The sequence below is a fragment of the Ischnura elegans genome, chromosome 3 (genome assembly GCF_921293095.1).
Source record: "Ischnura elegans chromosome 3, ioIscEleg1.1, whole genome shotgun sequence".
Classification (NCBI taxonomy): Eukaryota; Metazoa; Arthropoda; class Insecta; order Odonata; family Coenagrionidae; genus Ischnura; species Ischnura elegans.
The window spans coordinates 5,016,239-5,033,288 of record NC_060248.1 but is presented as its reverse complement, the minus strand read 5'-3'; the positions used below and the strand labels follow the sequence as shown (position 1 = coordinate 5,033,288).

Genomic DNA, 17,050 nt, shown 5'->3' with positions numbered 1-17,050 from the left:
GCCAATCGCGTTTCATTCAGCCCGTGACATTGTGGCGTCGTAAATCACGCCTCTTATTCTCGACCTTTCTCCGGAATCTGCAGCTGTGGAATCAAAGCATTTGATTGGCCGCAGGCATTTCAGCTGTTGACCACTCTGCGATTAACACGTGCCTCAACTCGTCTCGGAATGTCAGCGCCGCCACCGGACCGCCAAAGAAATAGATATGTATGCATCGACGCATTCAATCGGCCAATCTCTCTCTCTGTTGCGAGGATTGTGTCCTGCCATCCCAATGACAAGTTCGTTAGCTCCATGTGCCTGTTGGCGCTTCGCTGGCCATTGGGTGAAACTACGAGGTCATTCTGCTTCAGGTGGAGCTGACGCTCCTGTTATAAATATGGCTACGACGAAAACTCGATATTTCCTCTGATGACAGTGTGACAATCCCCTTTTAACGCGAACGCAACGAAAGCCAGTTGGTTATAAATAATGCGTAGCCAAAATATTTCTGATTGCTCAATTGTCCGTCGAAAGCAATAATTAATTATCCATCAGTTTGACGAATTGTGTAACTGTAACGTACAACTTGTGAATGCTTCGGCCTCAGATTACGGAGGAATTATTTGACACGCAGGCAAACGGGAAAGGCAATGACAGGAACGTATCTTTACAGCGCACAGTGGTCCCAATTGCGAATCTCGCGGGACAAAATTATTTTTCCCAAAAACTTAGAGCTTTTGTCGTGAAAACATTCAGAATTGCCTAATTATAGACAAAAACACAAAATAACACTATCATACGTCTTTTCAAGGTGGTTTTTATGAAAAAAATTAAAATTTTATTTATAAAAAAATTTCGTTTTACTCAACACTTAGAAAAATATGCAGAAAATCATTTTAAAAATCTATAGTAATGCGCTTTTCTTAATTTAATGAACTGATTACTTTAAAAATATACTCCTAAACACTGGAGATACACATAAAATCGTTTTTCACCGGATGTGAACCGCGGAATATTAGTCACCTTCATCATTATTACTCTCCCAACTACCTTCATCTCCGAAATTTACCGACTCCACGTCCTCCATCTCTTCAACATTACTCATTTCATTAGGAACAGGTAACATTGGTTCCCTGAGAAGCTGTCTGACATCCATCGAGAGGGAATAACAATGCCTTGGGTGCAGCGAACTAATATTGGAAACAAGGATCAGATGTGACTAATAGTAGGTTAAAAACATCTCTAATTGTGTCCTTTCTTGATTATTTTTGCGCGTGATTTTCTTTGAATTTACGAATATGCTTGCTTCTTGGGCCTCTTCGGAAAGCATTCCAATGTGAACTAATGCAATGCAATGGGGGTAATCAATCACTTTTGTATCATGAATTAGATTTCATGTACCGCGAAAGGCATATAATACCATGAGTATGACGCATGTATATTTTTTCTGTTTTTTGAGCATACTTCTCAAATACACTTGTAATTATGGAGAAACCACAGGAAAGTGCGCTATGAATTGCTCCAAACCACTGAAATAATTCCACCCCTACTCCATTAATGCCTGATGAAATGTCAGGATTCTTTTAATGTCAAAATTCTGATACTATGTACAATTTCTTCCCGTTTATTTCGATGACCAAGGGCATCAGTAGAGAGATCAGCGCCTCTATATTTTGCACTCCTTTCACAGTTATCTCCTAACTTTGATCTTCCAGAAATAATTTAATGGGTCTACAATACCTGATCGAAGATGGCCTAGTATTCCGCTATAAGATGTTGTTTTTATCATTTGATTTTAGCTGAAGAGGCAACATAGATATGGAAAACATATAGGAATCGTCCACTGGACCTGATTCCTTCAGAAATACAAATCTTTGCTTATATTGCTTGTGCCCACTACTCCCATCTTAACCCCACTTAAATGTCATCGTTAGTTTGAATTCATTACCAGACCGAAGGAAAGCGGCGACATCTTTCTGAGCCAAAATAGTGTTATTGACTAGATCCAGTAATTTGACCTCGGCCGAAGTATCAGTAATGGTCAGTTCTTGTGATGGGGGATAGCAAGACAACTTTGAGTTCAAATTTATCTTCCACAAGGGATAATTATCGCACCGTCTCTGATTGACCTCTCTTCTGATGTTTACGCACTTTTGCTTCGTAGGTTTTTTTATGGAAAAGGACAAAGCTTCTAATGATGAATATGGAATCAAAGGTGAAGACAATTAAGCCTTCCTATAGTTGGTAGCTCTCTTTGGTATGTTTTCAGTTATGTCTTTTATAATTGCAGCCGCATATTTTTTCCCAGAGCTTGGCAATGAAATCTGGCTTGCAAAACAAGGTTCTACCTTCGATATATCCTTCAAAAGAGACTGTTCACATCTACCAAAATCTGTCGTATTTTCTGGAGCACTGTTTTTACTTTTTATCAAAATTACTTTAAAATAGCATCACAATTTTCCTGATGTCCTTTGAGGTATCTTCATTACGACTTTCAAATCCTAATTTATGTTCTACGCATTTAATAAATCATCTATAGTCTTTTTTCCCTCAGCAATTATAACAATTCCATACGATTTACCGCCGGTACCTTGAATCGCTCTGAATGCGACATGATTTTCCCTATCGATATAAAAATGTAAACAATTGTAAGCCATGTAATAACTATACCATAAATATTAATAAAAATTTATAGAGTACAAAACTGCAATAGTTAAAATTACAAATATTTTTTCTCTATAATAGCGTAATTAATTCCGATATTCCAGGCGTCGTCCGAGGAAATGCCCCCAGTCCCGCGTCTCAACGGTTCTCGTTTGTCAACTTCATGGAACAAAAAGGGCATTATTGTCAAAAAGCGCAAGTAGGCGCAAAATGTGATTAAAGTATCTATAACTATAAGGACGTTTCCACATGCCTTTGAAGGTTTCGCAATCCTACCTCGACATATATTTTTTATAAGTCAATTTAAACAATTGAAGTCGATAAAAAACGAGGTTTTAAAGACTGAGAGATTGCCATTTGAAATCTAGTATTTTAAAGCAATTATATTTGAAGAAAAATCACTCTAAATAATGCTATATACCGATGGCTATAAGATCCCGTTAGAAATTGTCGTTCCTTGCGTTATTGCTATCTAGCAGGTACGTGTTAATGCTAGCGAGTCAGCCACCGTCTGGGTGTAGGCGGATGGTAGGCAATCTCAATGCGTGACTTTGCAGCTGCATAACATTGTTATAACTTATATAAACGTTGTAAAAGTTACCAATCATGATGAAGAATTTAATTGCGGATATCGCGACACCTACGGCGACTTTATTTTTAAAAGTTGCAAAATTGACTTTTGTCCCGCTAGATTAGCGATTGGGACCACTGTGCAGCGGTTTCCATGTCAACGACGCCACGTAGTCATTTCCTGACGTCTCTTCCGTTGCGGTGGATGGCCATCTTTGTAATTTCCGAATATTATATATGATTTTTGTTTGTTGAAGCTCCCGCTGGTCATTACAGCTGTTTTATTTTTAGAGTTTTTCGGTTGTTCCCCGCGTGCACATATTCCGTCTGAAAAAGTCACCAGCAACGGCCACGAAACGTCGGGAAACATCATTTAAGGGATGTGGAGTACACCTGAAATCACTGAATTTGATCGGGTATTTCTCAAGTTCATTGGAAATGTGAGCTAGAGGGTTCAAGGTCTCGGAGGAGCAGTCAACCATTACTGGAGTAAACTCCTACATTCAGTAGTTATAATTTATATGGATAATGGGAAGCGTTAGGCGATTAAATAAGTACGCGTAGATTCTGTTTATCTTATTAGGTGCTTTCCTTATTTCTGAGTGTTAAATTTAATGAAAAATAAATATTCCAAGGCGAATCAACAACGTAGTATAACAGCATAGGCCATCGTCGGAACGTGACTATCGGATCCATCGCGTGGTTTTAGACCCTAGCATCGAAGTCTTGCTCTAATGCGAAGAGCCGCTCTTTCTCGTTTGCGCTGGGGTCCTCGCATCATTTAAACTCAGCTTTATCAATAGTGTAAATGGAATAATTCCTTAATTGAAAAAAATAAATGAAAATGAATAAATAAAAAATAAATTCCTAGTGAAGTGTCTGATGTTGAGCAAAGCGCTTCACGATGCGGGAACATACTAAACAGTGTCCATTGGGCGGGAAGGAGGACGAGAGAAGACTGGATGAGTTCGAGATGTGGGTGAGGAGAAGATTGGAGAAGGTGAATTGGACGGAGAGGTGGAGGAACGACGAAGTGCTGGACATGGTGGGTGAGGAGAGGCAGCTTTTAGATGAGACACGGAGGAGACAGAAGGTATGGATGGAGCGAGTACTTAGCGGGTAGGGGATGTTGGAAAAGGTTTTAAAGGGTAGAATTTCAGGTAAACGAGGGAGGGAAAGGAAGATCATAGGATTAATAATTGTAGAATGAAAGGGACATGGGCTTTACAGAGATTTTAAGTCCATTTGGAGACTGCGAAAATAACGCCCTCCATCCAAGCTTACCTTAATAAGTAGAATACTTGAATAAGTAGAATAATTGAATGATAGCTTTTCGCGAGCCGCGACGTCGTTATCACACACGTGAATGCTGATGCATTTATCTAATGAAGGTTTACTCATTGCATCCTACGCTCCATTTATGAATAATATGATTATAGGATTCAATAATCGTCGTCAATTAAAACCCCAATATTTCATCCTCGACTTAACATATTTACGATTTCCACTCTTCCACAAAAAAGTTTCAGCAAAACTATTACTGTGCATACAGGGCGTGCATTTTAAGGAAACAAATTAATTTTACGTAAAGAAATGTATTCATGTCGATTTACACGAGGCATGCCATTGCGCAGGTTAGCACTGAAAACATTTGTGAAATTGCAAGAATGCAAGCTCGGAATCAGAACAGGGGCTATTTTGCATGCATGCATTCTCGCATGTGCTCTAGCAATTCACCGCTTTGAACGACGCAATTTTGACTGGGCCTTCGTGCGTACGTCAGATTGCGCAATTACGTGCTTCGTGCAAAACGGCCTTCAGAGATATCGCCACGAAACTCCATGACAATCGCCTAGACAGCATCCAGGGTTCGTGGAGGCGTCTCATCAGGACGGTAATCACTTTGGGAATAGAGAGAAAAAAGGTCTGCTGGGGCACGATCGGGAGGCCCCAGGGAGGAATGCCATTTATTGCAGAAGGTGACCACGAACAGTGGATGGTGTGAATTGCTCCGTTTGATGTTTCGCTTGTTCTCGTGCGCAGGGGGCGCTAGACCAAGCGAGGAAAACTCGCACGCCGAAGAGCAAATTGGAAAAACAATCGATTCACTTGAGCTTAGGAGCGATATCACAAACAAATTTCATTTAAGTTACTTGTTCTCATTAGTTGGAAAACGCACCTCGCATCTACGTCCCGACTTGTCGAGCTTTTGATTTTTTGAGATTGAAACGAGTAGATGAGTAATGGGTGGGTCAGGAATGTTGGGAAGTGATAGCTGTTGGCGTGAGTGGCTCCATTTGTGAAGAGCCGACGAGAGAGAGACCCACTCAAAGCGGCCGATAACTAATAGACACACGAAAATCACTGACTCACTCCGCCACGAATAGAAAATAAAGCGTTTATATTCGTTTTTGCTCCAAAAATAGTCCTTTGTCTTATCCCTCAAGCTAACACGATACAATCCTTCCCCTCTCTTTTCCCGTGATGCCCTTGGAGCGAGAATAACAGACGAATCCACCGTTCGAAGCCTATGAATGCTCACCCTGTAAGCCACTCGAAACCATTCGACTAGATCAAAATTTTTAATATTTGCGAGCCATTTAAAACTCTCTCTACGTGCGTGAACACCAAGGGATGTGGTTTCTTAAGGCTGAAGAAAGTGATGTTGTAGTGTTCAATTTTAAAATCATACATCACCATGTGATGTAATATTTGCGTGCTCGAAGGGCTTCCACAAAATCTACTGCAATGGGTGGAATGTGGTTTCAGAAGGCCTCCTCGAAAATATATCCATGTAATTTTTACAATAGGTTGTTGATTTAAATGTAAACTTTTGATTTGCGTTGTTTCTGCATCGCTGACCTTGATGCCTGAATGTCCAGCCATTGGTTCTTCGAATCGTGACGTCAACTTGCTCACAACTTAAATGTTACCTAAGTGAAAATAGCGCGGAAATGACCTTCACAGCAGCGCGAATATGCAAGCGATGGATATGGCATCGGCTTCAAATCCCTGACAACGGTTTCTTCGACCCTGGAAGCGGAAGTTGACGAGAAAAATCCGGGAAATTGAATTGGGATACATCGCCGTTGAAATGCTGCATCGCTGGTTGCATAAATACAGGCGTTTTTATTGTTACATATTTACTATCACTAATATCTCACTCCCATTGGACATACGAGAGCAAAAACACGACTTTCTTATGATATCATTTCCCATCGCACTGCCATTCTTGGTCGGAGAGCATCTGGTGGCGACACAGGAGTGACTTCCCCTGTGAACTCATCAATTAAAAAACAATTGAATGCTGTTCGTCCCCAAACAGTCGCCGCAGTGCACCATGGGAGCAGTTGAGGGCGGGTTGAATATCGTCTGGGCCCTTCAAACTTGGCCGACTGCCATGTTCTAAAATATGGGATAAAAAACTGGATTGAAACGAGAGTGCGTGCATTTTGAGATGAATAAACTGCCATTTGGGATTTCTCACCCAAGTGGCAATGCCATCCGAATGATATGAGCTGAGGAAAACATTTTCAAAGTTGCGCAATGTTACTAAATAGAGGTCCTTCTCAAGATGGCGCGATGCGTAATTTTTAGGCTTCACACGAGGTGGAAGGGGGTATCATCATTCCGTACTTTATGGTTCAATCCACTTGGATCTAATCGATATATCGATTTGATCAAAAGTCAGCCTCACCTAAATGGTGCCGAATAGCCTCTATCAGAAGATCCCTTTACCCTTAGATCCAATAATAACTCTAACTAAGTAAGAAAAGATGGGAGGATTTATGGAGGTGGCTGAAAGATAAGTATGCCTCGAATTCCGGGAATTTGCAGACGGCAGCGGAATGTCTTGTGCATGCTATTAGGGCTTCCTCCTTTCTCTCGACTCCTTCATCACTCCAGACTTATCCTCGGCTGCCGCCGACGTCAGCGGACGTCCTTATCTACGAGCCAGTAGGTGCGAAATAAAAACAGAAGACACGGGAAAATACATGTTTGAAATTCGTGAATATACCCATCTGCTGATTGAGAATTTGCCAAAATGTCGCGATAGGACAAAGCAATTACAAACACAGCAAATATTTTTATATCCCGGCAAATTCTAGTTTGTTACCGGTGCAAACGTTATCCGTACTCTGGATCCTGTTACTCTAGCCAATGAATTTGTAAACTAAGTTATCGAAGCTTATTGTTGATCGCAATAATCGTCGTCATTTATTTTCATCAGCGGTTCACCGCTTGGGAAGAAGAAGTGAGCAAGTATTAACGATTTTCAAAAACCGGAGAAAGGCATGCGGTATGTGTCCGTACAAAATAAGGGCATCGTGCTATGATGTGTTACTAGTGCGTAAATACCCAGTATCATTGATTGCTTTTCTATGAAAAGTATATCAAGAGTGTATAAAGATGAGCGTAAGTCTTGCAGAAAAGTTGAGGAGATGGGGAAATAGTAAACTGTGCAAGGGACCAGTTGTGGTTGTTGTAAGTGGTGCTGAAGAATAGAGTATGTGCACATTTTTGGGAAATGATCTTAAAAAAGAATTTACACCTCAATTAGGCTAAATTCCGAGTCTGAGAATAAAGAGGTACTTTTTAAGCGAGATATTAATTATTAAAATTTGCAAAATTAATGATGCGCTGAAACACCAGTCGGCCATATTCTCAAGGCTGTGACGTCATTTTGTTCGACTTGTTCTCAGGCATTCCTTGTTCTTTAGGGTGAGCCCCTCTACAGCGTATACTGAGTTTGGAAATAGCCATGGAATGCCTTATGAACTAGATTTAAAGTGTGTACATGCCATCATCTACATCTTTTAATTCATTTGTTTCTCGGTTACGCTGACGACGAGAGACTATCAACTTTTCTACCGCGAACTACCTAATCGTATTTCTTACTCTTCGGTTCTCGCATTTGCGTTCGTTTGCAGATTTATAGTGACATTAAAATTAAGAGGCACTTAAACAGTGATGATCCTTGAAAATAGTACGACTTAATTCGTGAAAACTAAGTCACTAATTAGTAACAAACTTAGTAACTGTACCCGTATTACTAACTAAAAAACGGAAAATTAATTTTCGATAAAAAGTGATAGTTTGGGTATTCAAAATGTTTGCAATTTAATTCCAAACACAGTGATGCTAATATTTTCCAAATCGGATGTGAAATAAGCTCATTATTACGTATCACAAGTCGGGACTACTTTTTGGAAATGCACCGCGCGCAGGGATTCCTCGCTTAATGGATAGTCATAACAAGACACTTGTACCTTGAAAACCAATAAACTTATGCTGTGAAGAAATATAAAATGAACCAATTATTAAATTGTGCTAACAAATGCTTCGAGAAGCATATTGAAACCGAATGAATGAAAAGTAATCGTCTGATCTAACTATCAAACATTTGATTTCCAGCCCGAGAGATTTCCGTCATTCATCCGGACCAAGTTTTCAATAACCAATTTTTAGATATACCTCACAAATGCTATTCATAAACCTCAACCAAGCAAATGCACATCTGACTGACATATCTATGTTAGCGAACTGAAAATAACTTGTAGCAACATTGTAATAATCAGAACTCTGCTTTTGAAAACATTAATTCTACGAAAGAACAAATACGTCGACTAAAAGTGTGTTTTTTTTTAAGAAATTAAGATCAGATTACTGCTTAAACTGGACCAAAATGTAACTTCAGTTATTTGTGCTTACGTTTAAAACCTTCAATAGCCCAGAAGAAGAAGAACCCAGCTCAGTAACGGCAATTTAATAATTAACTATGGATATTCATCCAGTCACCACGGGCCATAACTGAATATGAAAAATTATTTTTCGCGAGTCAGTAGGTTAAATAATAATAGAATAGAAAATAGTTAAATAGATACGTTAAATTATGATCGGTATTTGAAATGACAATAATACAAATATCGATAGTTATCTACCTACCGGCACTTTTAGTTCCGTAAACCTTCGAATCGTGCTAACAAACTTTTGGCCAATTACCTACTGTAAACAATCTTACTTAATTCACTTATGTTAGACCTAATTTCCGATGAGGTTTCCCGTCCATTTCTCTTTATTATGAATGAGACAAGACAACAAAAAAGCTCCAGTTCAACATTAAAACTTCGTGCCGAGGCATGTAGGTATAGTCCAACATAATCAGCACGGTCAATCATTGAAGCATCCACCTTCGGGATATTATTTGAAGAAACCCTTACGAAACCTGATTCCATGATAAGCACTTAAACGTATTTCCCTTTACACAAATCAGATCCACCAACTTTTTCCAATGCACACGTAGTTTATTGAATCATTAACACGATCATAACACGATAAACACCTTGCACGCTGATGAGATAGACCAGAATGACGTCATATACCGAGGAGCCAATAGATGAGCGTTTTCGTCTGCCTAATATCGTTGCGAAAACAATGCATATTAAATAGTAATTATTAAACAAACTAAGCAACAATTAATCCCACGTAAGACACTGCCTCCAAAAGACGCCTTGAGGGCGCCTTTCAGGTGCCTAGAGCAGGCGCTAGTGCCTTGTGCCTTTTTCAAGGCGCTTTAAAGGCGCCTTTCAGTTGCCTTTAGCAGGCACCCCAATGAAAAATTTGTGCATAATTTCTATACATGGTATAAACAATGTAAAACTTTTATATACATATGTATATGGTTGTATAGGACGTATAAAATATGTAAATTCTATAGAAAGTACACAATTGCCATACGGAACGTACACATTTTGTGCAAATCTGAGTACAGTTGTATTACCTGTATAAAAATTGTGCAATAAATTTACAAATTTTATATAAATTTTTAGAGCCATAGCAATTTACACATTGTGTAACAAACGGTATACAATTTACACAAGTGAATACAATATGCAAAAATGTATGGGAAAGGGCCCGTTTAATCACTAAAACAGTTACTTTCATTTTCACAATAAAACTGGAAGCTTGGTTATAAAATGTTAATAATATACACTTAATCAGAATATTAGTAATACATCAATATAATCGCGTTTCACGCAATTCTCTTCATAAGTGATCCACCACAATAAATCCAACAAATTACTTTAAGCAACAAAATGTGCAAACAGGGACTAGCAATTATTTGCAATACTTTTTGTATTTACAGAAAATATATATTTGCCATATAAAAAACTCAAGTTACAAATTTTTGCCCATGACGAACTTATTTTAATATTTCGGATAAAAAATCGTACTTTGAAACTTGCGCCAAAACGACCGGCGGCCATCTTGCGTACCCAACAGCCATTGCTACTCTTTTGTTTACTTGTGTTTACTTCCGTAGCTTCCGAAGCTGCTCTATTTAGTGACTTAGAGAGTTTAGCTGTGCTATAAAAACTTGTTTTGCTAGCTAATTTACGTTGAAGTACGCTGCGGAAGAGGAAAATAATCCGTATTTCGCAGTGAAGTCTGGCGAAAAGGGATACGAAGAATATTGTTTCCTGCACAATAAAATCTACGTCGGAATAGGTTTCTGTGTACAGATTTCCCTGAAACAGTGGCTCTTAGTGGGACGAAGACATATAAGGAGATGCTTCTGTCAGCATCAACCCATCTCTGCGGTGCTGATCATGTAAATGTAAGTAAATGGAATATTTTTTTGTAAATCACCGAACTTTGAATGTACCCTTGTGTTCGATTGTACGATTGTGTAGTACGTACTATGTATGGCTAATGAACCTCTAATTACATTCAAATAATTATATAAGGTTATTCATAATTATATTATCAGTGTAATTACAATTTAGCACGATCTTTGCTTTCGCTGGCATAGTAAAAATACAATCTACTTAGACGGATTAAGTGGAAATATCAGGGCTCTCGCAGTAGAACCCACTTTGATAGCAGTTCTTTATGACATTAAAGCATTAGTCTCAATCTCAATTAACAAATGTACATGAAGGGTTTTTATTGAAAATGAATAACCATTGGGAATATGTCGAATAATCATAGTAATTAATAAGATGTTCAAGACATAGCCATCAATTTAACTCTCTCCGATCATTATCTTTTAGGTATCGATTTGTGCTTTTGTACATTTTTCACAAATTCCTTACAGTTGGAAGAGGATGCAGAAAACTACATAAATTTGGAATATGATGCGTGGCCCTTTGAGAATAAAGGAAACATAGTGACGCCTCATATACTAGAATGCCAGGATTATGAAATCGCAGCCTCTCCAGATCGACCCCTAATGAGGATCAAAGAACATTTATCGAGGTCCTGGACATGAAGAGCCCGAGGAGGTGAAAAAGGACCATGAAAAAGGATACATAATTAGAATGCTGCTTTGATGCTTTTACGGTCAGTCAATACTTTTAATAGGGAACTTATGTTAACCGCCTAATGCCAAGTTGCAAGTACTGTCTTTCTTTTACGATACTGGCTTTCAGAAATTAGCCCTTATCATAGGCGTAGCCTTGTCCATACTTTCCCTAAATCGACTTTTCAGCATTGCTTTTGCATTTCATGTGTACCAAGGGACAATACAACTTAAATGGCCTATGCATGTGGTGTAACATGGCTATTTTTCCTATGCCTAAAGACCCAAGAATGATTTCTGAACCAGAAAACCCTTGTAACCCCATCCCACAGCCAAACTTGTTCCACTATTATGATTTTTATGTTTTTGGCTAAAGAATCTTGAAATGGTGTCAATTAACACCATTGTCAATTTAAATACATAATAAAGATAGCAAAATAGTCTGTTAAAACAGTTAGGAAGAGTGTTAACTAAAATAGAGATTCATTGATATATTTGCATGTTATGCACGCAAATTTTTCAGTTCAATATTGGAGCGTATCACCAATGAATGAGGTATTTTTAATCAGTCAATCTTTAAACTTAATTAAACCAGAGATTTTAGTGGAAATCAACAATACCATGGCTCAATTTCACTCATTTTATGATTGTTAAAAGGCCTCGTTACACGGTACATTAATGCGTACAAGTTAATGTATGTTTGCGTGAATGATTTTGGTGGACCCAAATGGAACATGTACGAATGCATGAACCAAATTAGAACAGGCTCTATTTTCAGTGCATACATTCATAGAAGTTTGGTGGTTATACGGTACATTTTCGTGTTCATTCACGCATTCATACATTTAGACATTAACCCGTATGTGTTAATGTATCGTGTAACCAGGCCTTAAGGCAATTATAATCGCATGTTTTCACCTGACCTTAATTATTAATTGACCTTAAAACTCCCGAGTACTAAATAAAATCTCAAATGGATGGATAATCAATAAAAACAGTTTTAATGGTGTTTAACTGTGCCCCCTATTCCTATTTATTAATGTCTAATGCTGGAATATATTTTCAATGCAGGTGCATCATTTCAGCAGAGTTGGGGGTGACAACTGCAGAGAAATATGTTGGCCCCTAGTGAGGAAAGTGTTCACAGTAGGGCTTTCTGTTAGTTAACATTCAGTCACCAAAAGGGCAAATAAAAGGGCTTGAAATCTACAGAAACTTTAAATTTCATTCAAGGTAATTCTTTCTATTTACTACTTGGGCTAGTTTTTTAATTTTCATATTTACCATTGAAGTTTCTTGTTAATTTTGAAGTAAACATTCAAAGTTCTTATTTGGAAATTTCATTCTTTATCCCCTAGGTGCATGGTGCAGATATTTTCAAGATTATCATTTTGGTACAATCGATAAAAAGGCTATATATAAATGCAATTGGGAAATGGCTGAGAAATCAATGTCCATAGAAATCTTGTCTTGAATAAATGACATTTGTTATTTGGATAATTTTTTAATTTACTTATGTCTTAGGCTGCATATAGAACCATATTATAGTAGATATAATGGTGATAGATTGCATAATTGTTTCAGAGTCAAGGGGTCATTGAAGGGGTAAGTGCTCCAGTTATATGTCCTGAAAATTGAGTTAGTCATTTTTTATATTTTGCTGTATTAATATCTCGTGTGTAAAAGCAAGTAATATTATTTTTTTGAGTTATGCTTCAGAACCCTGTATTTATATGAATTGGAATAATTGTAACTGGTGTAGCCGATATTTGTACTGGATATTGGTTCATAAATGCAATTCCATTGTACAACCTTTGAAGGCACTGTCGAAGTAAAATTTTTACATGTGCCTTCAAGTAGCCTTTTTGAGGTGCCTTCTCAAGGCGCCTAAAAGGCGCATTTAAGCTAGAAGATGATAGGCACCTTATAGGCGCCTTGTGTGTGCCTTTTGAAGGCAGTGCCTTGCCTTTAAAAAGGCACCTTTAAGGCGCCTTTTGGAGGCAGTGTCTTACGTGGGATGCTGTTAATCGAAAGTAATGATATTTACGTTACACTTTATCGAATAAACTGCATTTCATTCGTATTCCTCCCGAGTGCACATACTCTATTGTGCCCGACGTTTGCTGAGCTTGGATTTATATTGGTAAATAGCAAATTTTCATTTTTCATCTCTGCTGAACTGGGGAACTTGGGAATGAATGAGAATTTAGTAGCCTATGATGTCATTAACTTGGTTCGTTTGTTTGAATGTTGATTGGATCATCTACCACTGTATCATATACAAAATGGAGAAAGATATGCGTTCTTTAGGCGCACCATTGATGTGTAACTAAGTATTTCTCGCAAATACTTGTCGTTTAAATGCAAGTGCAAGATATGCAATAGCGAGAGAAATATTGTGTGTTGTTGATGCTTCATAATTTTCTCTCTTGGTAATTTCATTTTGTGTCATGTTTTTGGTTAAGGCTACGATTGAAAACCAATTACTAGTATCACTAGTATAGTGGCCATATCCGACAAGTGATTCCACGAATGAATTTAATTGATTCGGCTTTTACTTTGTGAAAAGCCATGTTGAAATGAAAATACACGACCTTGGTAACTTTTCACTGGAAAAGTTTTTTTTTGCAATTTTCCAGTGAAAAGTTACCAAGGTTTGTGTATTTTCATTTCAATTGATTCCACTGTCAATCATGTTTTGCGATTTGTTTTTAAGTTTCTGTCATCAAATACCAGGTATTCCATGATTTTTCTTACTAATAAATGCAGAATTAACAGAAATATCAGAAAATGTATCATTTACAGCGTAAATTCTATTACGAATTCAGCAGAAACATCATCATCAGTACCGATAATTTTCTGCACTAATAATACCAGCGCAAGATTATCATTTGTGACGATTGCAAACCCCCTTGATGTATCCCAAACTATGGCTCTCGGGGTCTCATCCGGCGCAACCTGTAATGAGGAACTTGCATGGGTCGTAGTTTCTCCATTCAACATCAAAAGAAATAGAAAATTTGCATTTAAAATCGAGAAAAATTTCTCTGAGCCGACCACTGCGCGAAGACACCCGAGCGTTGCCGAGGCCAGGCGTGACGTCATAGGTGCCTAAACAACCATAGGGAGTAGGGAAATACGCTGAGCGCATGGTGTAAAATTTGTTTTGAGGGAGTATTTAGCCGCTCATCGTCACTTTATTTTGTTCTGTTATTCTTGGGCAAGTTTTCCTAATGCTATTGTGCCTAGAATATTACTTGGGATATTAATAATGCGGCATCGGGATGATGAAGTACAAGCGTTTCACTTCGTATGTTTTAGTGATCAGAAAAATGGATGATAACGTTGCCACTCGTTCGAATAGTACACCTGAAATTCATCTACATCTACATAATACCCCGCAAGCCGCCTAAAAGGCGTGTGGCATGGGGTGTTAGGACACCAGCCTTTTTTTAGGACACAAGCCTTTTTTTAGGACACCAAAAATTGATGCCACGACCCTCATGGAATTTGTTAAGACAAATTATTGCTATACGTCGGCGGCAAATAGAGTTGTAAAAGAAACTTTTAATACTGGAGAATAACGATCCGTAGCTGTGCTGTTGACATTAGAGTAAGCTGTGCTGTTGAATTTGGCAACACCGAATTAACGGAGAAGGTAGTCCTATCCGTCCTACGGTACGAATTCACAGCAAAGCAGTCTGCACACAATCCACATGTGAGATCGCGAATCGGTTCCGCTGCCAACACACACACAAGCTATAACCTATTTCAATAATGTAGGTAAATCCATAAACAATAAACTAGCATATACCATAAAAATATAGTGGGAAATAGGCAAATACTCTTATCAAAAACAGGATGTCACTGTCACATTCTTATATTCATCACGTACATAACTTACAATAACAGAGCTCGTTATGATGAAAACAACTATTTATTCACTGATTTAAACCCTTAAATTAGCCCACACAAGTGACTTTTCTCACTACTATTCGTTGAAATAATGGAATAACAAACTTCACACACAGTTTTTATTTCAATAGCGTGATCGTGAAATGTCATATCTACGGTGAGCAACGGAGATTAGCACGCCACTGACAATTTTACACTACTGTTAGACATTTATCGCTAGCGTAATAGCTCTTTTTACAATTCAATCACGATGGAACACTGATAACTCTTGGCCGATATTTTTCAACCTTGTCAAACTTTGTGCATTACAACCACTGGCACTGTGATTATTAGTAGTAGCTTAACGGGAGATGTCACGTTGAAAATAACACTATTTTGGCACAAAAATGTTCCTAGATGTCTCCAATCAGCGAGCAAAAGTTGCATTGACTGGAATTCACCCCATAATACAAGCACAGACAGTCCTAAACGACGAATTCTCCGGTACCTATGAATAAACGGATGAAGTTATTGTATATAAAAGCTAAGCGGACATTAGTAAACATCAAAATCGTTCTAATTACATACTTAAATGAATGATATGCCGTCGATAACATCAACTTACAATTAACGTATCCCCCTTCCAATGGCCGTGGCTCAGACTCCTACAACGATGTTATTTAGGTATTATAAAATTTTTGGTTTAACTGCTCCAGTTTTATATTTTATGCCCTTACTCAGATATTAATATTATAAATAATGCAAAATATGAGGGCTTCCAAGCCTCTATCGTCGGATGTTTATTTTTAAATATAAAATAATCAACACGTCTAACAAACGAAGCTCTCACAACTGCTGGCAACTATTACAAACAATCACAACAATATCTATTTGATGTCGTATCTCTTTTTACACGTGTGCCAATCATGGATACGATGGAGCTATTGAAGGGAAAATTTGACCATGACACAGTGCTTCTCTTTCATCACGCCCTTACCACGACTTACTCCAAGTACAACGACACCTTCTACGAACAAACAGATGGAGTTGCTATGGGTTCTCCTTTATCTCCCGTAATAGCCAACTTTTTCATGGAGTCTTTCGAAGAAGAAGCACTTTCATCTGCAACCCTCAAGCCCAGATGCTTCTATCGCTATGTCGACGATACCTTCATCATTTGGCCTCATGGGAGGGAGAGTTTACAACATTTCCTGAGCCATATGAACAGTCGACATGCAAATATACAATTCACGATGGAAATCGAGGAAGACAACCGAATCCCGTTTCTGGATATCCTTATCCATAGAAAGAACGACGGTTCGCTCGGTCACAGCGTCTACCGCAAGCCGACCAACACGGACCTCTATTTAAATGGGCGAAGTCATCACCATCAGCCATCACCGAAGCCAGCCCAACGGAGAGCAGTTTTGTCCACCCTTTTCTATCGAGCCAAAGCCATAGCGGACCAAGAAAGCCTGCCAAAAGAGATAAGACATCTGAAAACCACCTTCAAGTAAAATGGCTACAGTAATGAGGAGATACACTCGGCCCTAAAAAGGAGCATTAAAAATCTAGGCTCTTTAAAGGAGGAAGAAAGACCAAAGCCCATCGCTATTGCCAAAATTCCCTATGTGTCTA

At 38.4% G+C, this 17,050-nt stretch overlaps 1 protein-coding gene and 1 long non-coding RNA gene across 2 annotated transcripts in view; both read left to right on the top strand.

The window, feature by feature from the left end:
* Positions 1–17,050, top strand: part of LOC124155352 (tubulointerstitial nephritis antigen-like) — a 146,003-nt gene that overhangs the window by 84,531 nt on the left and 44,422 nt on the right. The window lies entirely within an intron of this gene.
* On the top strand, positions 10,482–12,964 carry LOC124155354. The gene is made up of 4 exons (XR_006864176.1): positions 10,482–10,834; positions 11,315–11,559; positions 12,590–12,751; positions 12,877–12,964. It is a non-coding gene; the product is annotated as an uncharacterized LOC124155354 (long non-coding RNA).